Consider the following 5,451-nt stretch of genomic DNA (forward strand, 5'->3'; position numbering starts at 1 on the left):
AGGAAAAGAAACAAATCTCTCCAAGGTCATGGCCTTCTGTTAAGCCATAAAGCATGATATATTTCAGGTCATTAGGGCACGTCACGGCAGCGTGTCCCCACTTTGTCTAGCTTGTCAGCCTCCCTCAGGGATGACCAGGACAGAGACAAGGTCCTTTAGGGACGAGGAGCGGGGGAGGATGTCAGAGGGTTCTTAGGGCTCCCGGCGCCCATTCTTTCTGCGACATGCGTTTTTATTTCTGTTTCCAGGCTGAAAAGTGTGATCGGCATGGGAACTGGAGCCGGTGCCTATATCCTCACTCGATTTGCTGTGAGTTCCTAGGCATTTTTTTTAAATTACCTTTTAAATAAAATTAATTCAGGATGAAGGAAGAAAATTGGAGAAACATCAAAAATTCCAAAAGGAAAAAAAGAAATGACCCATCATTCCATTTCCTAAGGGAGAGCCACAGTTCACATTGTGGTGTGTGGTCCAGAGGAGGGTGTGTGTGTGTGTGTGTGTGTGTGTATTACATACATACTGACAGCTTTTCTGTTTCCTTCACTGAAATGCCATACTAGATACGTTCTTTTATCATTGGCTTTGTGCACGTAGCAAAAGTCCCCATGTCGCTGAGGATTCTCCTGTGCTACTTCTGAGATTCTCAGGGAACTCTGGGATCCTGACTAATTCTAAATGAGAATCAGAGATACATGTGTTAACATGACAGTTGTCACGTTACTACGGGCCCAAGTCGGGTGCCACTGGATCCTTTGTATCAGTACCGAACAATTGTTTAAAAGTGCAGCAATGCTCATTGTGATCAGCCGTATGTATTCTGACTGCCTAGTATTTTCTGGACTTTGCTAGAGGTTAAAAATGCTGACATGAATACACAGTGGTCTGAATAAGGTCTCACCTGTATCATGCATACATATATATATATATATATGTTCTTTTAGAAGTAATGGGATCCTTACTGATTACTACAGAACATTTATAAGCCTGTCTGATGATGAGGTTGATGGTCTGATAGGCCTATTTCACAGCTGGGAATGCTGAGGGCAGCGAGGTGAAGTGACTTGTCCAAGGCCGGTCTGCTGAGCACATGTATTTCTGTTTTTCCGCTTTCCGATCGATCCCTCAGGGACCCAATCCTGTGTCCACTGAGCTGGGACCTGTTTTGCCCAGGGTGGGTGGGTTGCCGAAGACTCTTTGAGAGCAGCAGCCTGCTCAGGTGGCTCACGCAGGCCCTTTTCTGGCCTTTTTCTCCATCTTTGAGATGACTTTTAAAGTCCATAGTATCTCAGATTGCTGGGTTGCCTCTCTTACCTCGTGTCTTGAATTGCAGCTGAACAACCCTGAGATGGTGGAGGGNGGCTATTCTTTGAGATGAAAAGTCAGGAATTAGGGAGGTTCCACAGAGGATAGAGGGTAGATATAGACTCAGGGCTTGGAGGAGCCTGTGTGTTATACGACATTAGTTCTCTGCCCAAGGAAACTTGATGAAACTGACCATCTCTCTGTCTCTCTACAGACCATCACCGGCCTCCTGCAAGAGTTTGATGTTCAGGCAAGTAGAGGATGTGCACTCCCATTCCCCTTCCCGACTCTGTTCTCTCTTTCCTTCTTCCTTCCATTGGCTCGAAGTAGATCGTTGTCCAGACACTGGGGTCGAGGGCAGAGAAGGAGCTAGTTTCCTCCACTCAGATCCTCCTCTCCGGATGGAAGCTGGCTTGAGTTCTGGCCAAGGAAGCCTATCACTCCTTGCAGAAGCAGGATGGGGACACAGCCCGCTTTGACCCTTCAGAGCTAGGCAGAGCTATGGGGTGTGTGCAGCGGGGAATGGGGAGACATCGGATGGCCTTGGGCCCCTGAGGGAACAGAAGCAAAGGCTTGATGTTGTTGATTCTGCTTAAGAAAATGAAACCAACCTTCTCTGTGGCTTCCTGGCTCCACCCCTGCCCAGGGTTGGCTGAGGTGGGGGGGTGAGAGGGTGGAGGGAGGGGCCTGTGCATCTTGAGTTTTGTCCAAGAACAAACTTTCAGGAGAGTGGACTTGCCTCTCTTGGCTGAGGGGCAGGTTAGAGCCTCAGGAACTGTAAACCCTGGACTCATTAATTATCTCAAACTTTGCGTGGGACCCAGCTCCGGGGCTGGGACAGGTAACCTGAGCACAGTGGGGTCTCGTAGGCTTCCCCGAGAAGAGAAGAGAGGAGCACACATGGGCCAGACGCAGGCTGGCATGCTCACCTGAACTCCTTGCACATCACACAGGTATCCCCGGCTTCCAGCCCATTCTGAGCGCCGTATCTCTGTCACCTATCCCGCCCCCTTCCCCCAGAACAACTCCACTCTTCCTCCTGAATCTTGGATGTCAGTGATTGGCCCACCATCCATCCAGAGGCTGGGAATGTTGGCACTGACTTTGGAAGGAAGGGGAGAAAGTGGGGGGGGGGATGGAACCGTTGGCTGGAGCAAGATCATGGTTGCCTTGAACACCACACATGAGGTGTGTGGGCCTTAGTGTGTTCAAGCGTCATCCTGGCTGTGCCAAGCTGTACCTAGAACCCATTCTGACCTCGGGGACCCCTGGGGTACGTTCTAAGTATTCGCCTCTGTGTGGCCATTTGTTCTTTGAGACCAGCATGTCCCCACTGTGTAACATTGAGGTGTTCAGAACACACTTATTAAGCCATCATGTGCACCAGCCAGGCCCTGGACACCCAGACAAGCATGTGGCACCTTCACTCTGCAGGGGACACCCCACTTAACCCTAACGGCCCTTTAAAGTAGGGATCCTTGTCTCCGTTCTTAAAGCTGAGGAACTGAGGCTCAACGAGGTTGAGGGTGCCTGGTCCTTGGTCGGGACTCGACGATGCCCCATGGAGAGGAGAGGCTCTGGTGCCCTCTGCGCGTGGGGCTGGGTGGGCTGCCCGAGGGACACGGTTTGATCTGGCTTTGCAGGGAAGGCTCTGGCATCGGGTTCTAGGCAGTTGTGTTTGCAAATTTAATGAGTGGAGTAGGTGGGAGTATTTTGGGTTCTGGCTTCTTTTCTTTGGCTAGGATTCTAGAATCCAAGAATATCAGAGCTGGCAGGTGCTTTATGACCCAGCCCTACCCCTTCTGCTCCAGGCAGGGAGGCTTTGTTGAAGGCCACTGAGTGGAGGGGAGGGGAGGGGAGGGAGTGAGTGAATATTTGCATGCCCACTCATTGTCTTGGCAGTGGCTCCCTTGCCAAGGTGGGGAGTGCTACCCTCCTTTGCAGATGACAAACCAGTTGGGAGATGTTCAGAAACTTGCCAAAGGGCACTGTTGAGATAGCCCTACGTTTCAGCCCATCTGACTCTTAACTATGTAATAAACACGGGAGCCGGGATCGCTGATTTCTTTTGAGCCCTAACTGAATACCAGAAACGGGGCTGACCTCTTTCCCTGTGTCATCTCATTTAGCCCTCACAACAGCCCTTTAAGAGAAGAACTATTGTTATCTTCACTTTAGAGTTGAAGAGCGAGGCCCAGAGAAGGTTTTAGGGGTTTGCCAGGAGTCACCAATGAGGAGATAGATGACGAAATCTGACTCAGCCTCCACACCTGGAGCCAAAGGACATGTAACCAATGGGGGAAGGGCGGCCCAGTTGAGTCCACTAGCCACCATTCTTGCTATAGCCCCCAAGTCGCCTCTCCTGTTGGGTTTGCTGTTTCTCACTCCTTCCACCTGGATCTTTAGTTATTTAGGTGGTTCGATTTGATTTGGTTTCCATGGAATCTGTGTGCTCGCCAGGGCTCCCCTGGCAATGCGCTGATATTACCCACAGGCCTTCTGCATGTCGGGAGCAGAGGGGCCGGGGCAGGCAGGGTGATGGGCAGGGTCTTCGAAGCCTGGCTTCAGCTCCGGAGCCTCCAGTCTGGTGGAATTGCGCCAGGGGGACATCGGATCCCTTTTGGGGTGTGGGGGGTGAGTTTTATCCCCTTCTCTTGGAAGCGGATCAGCTCACAGGGAAAATGGAAACAGTAACCTTTTACTAGTTTCTTTCCACATAGTTGCTCTGGTTTTCATGTCCCCTGACTGAAGGTGGGCAGGACTCAGAGGCTTGGAAGTCCTCAGCCCACCCTTTGCCATCCCTGCCCTCCTCCAGCCGCATTTCCCATTGGGACTTAGAGCAAATCCTGTGACAGATGGCAGTGGCGCTCATCTGGGTCAATGCAAAGTGAGGCTTTACCTCTTCTCTGGGGGTTTTCTAGGAGTGGCCTCCTGGTGGAGTGTGGGGAGGAGTGCCTCTCCCACCCAGCACCCCTTGGGGGTGCTCCTCTGACCGTCTCCAAGGTCTGTCCAGTCCAGGCCATCAGGCTGACCTCGTGTTGACACCCACCTCCTGGTGTCACAGAACAGGTGCAGTGGACAGAAGCAGGTTCAGACCAGCTCTGTCGCTGATAGCCACGTGTCCTTGGCCAGTCACCCGGCCAGTCACCTGACCTCCCAGGAGCAAAGCTTTCTAACCTGTAAAAACGGGGGTGGGGTCGGGGGCATCTGAAACAAAGCCTCAGGCTCAGCACACAGCTCCCCTCCTCTGCTGTGGGAATGGCAATCACTCCACTCTTTTTTTCTCTTTTTCCTAATCCAATAAAGATTTGTCCTTGTGTGGGTGCTACAGGAAGAGAACAAGGAACCCCATGTCTTCTGTACAGTGGGTGGCAGGAAGGGCCTCTCCAAGACAGTGACGTTTGTGCTGGGGTCTTTCCAGGCCTGACGCACCTGCGGCACATTTCTGCCGTGTGGGGCCCACGCACGTTTGGGGAGATGCCGGTGTTAGTTCTCTACTCTGTGTGTCAGTGGATCCCGGGACATGTGTGCCCCGTGGATTGCCGGTCTGTGGAGGCGCCGGGGAGATAAAAAGCCATTTGCAGTCACATCAATGGTGGATCTGACTTACTGCGTCCCTCTTTCGAGAGCCGCAATGCACGTCACATATGAAAGTCTTCCTTTCTTCATGTGGCACGTGGCACAGAGTGTAAAACAGATGTCAAAGGGCACAGGCTTTGGACTGGGACAGCCTCGGGTTCAGATCCTGTTGTGCTGTTCCAGCCGTGTGACCTTGGGAAGGTTACTTACCCTCTCTTGGCCTCGGTCGTCCTAATATGTGAAATGTGGACTGTCGTTACCCAACAGACCCCGAGCACCTGCTGTGGGCAGGCAGCTGTGCCAGGGCCTGAGGGCAGAGCTGTAAATAGCGGCCGCCCCTGCCTGTTTGAACAGGTTTAGTTCTGGTTCCACAGCTGTATCATTGTAAGGGCCTCCAAAGAGATGAGTTAGCATCTGTTACCCATCCCACACCAGGGATGCTGGCAGTGATACCCTTGACGCCAGCCGGGGCTGGGTGTCCCATACCTGCCACCAAGGTGGTGCCGAGGCACCTCATTAGAACCCTCCGCCACCTGTACTGAGGATCTGCTTTCCACAAGGTGATCTCCT

The 5,451-nt window shown here is 52.2% G+C and overlaps 1 long non-coding RNA gene across 1 annotated transcript in view; it reads left to right on the forward strand.

The window, feature by feature from the left end:
• Window positions 1–2,413, forward strand: part of LOC109387433 (uncharacterized) — a 34,847-nt gene extending 32,434 nt beyond the window's left edge. Inside the window, exon 3 of the long non-coding RNA XR_002125000.1 lies at window positions 1,517–2,413. This is a non-coding gene — a long non-coding RNA (uncharacterized LOC109387433). The remainder of the gene's footprint in view (window positions 1–1,516) is intronic.
• Window positions 2,414–5,451: the final 3,038 nt, after the last annotated feature.

This window comes from Hipposideros armiger, unplaced genomic scaffold (assembly GCF_001890085.2).
Source record: "Hipposideros armiger isolate ML-2016 unplaced genomic scaffold, ASM189008v1 scaffold_157, whole genome shotgun sequence".
Taxonomy (NCBI): domain Eukaryota; kingdom Metazoa; phylum Chordata; class Mammalia; order Chiroptera; family Hipposideridae; genus Hipposideros; species Hipposideros armiger.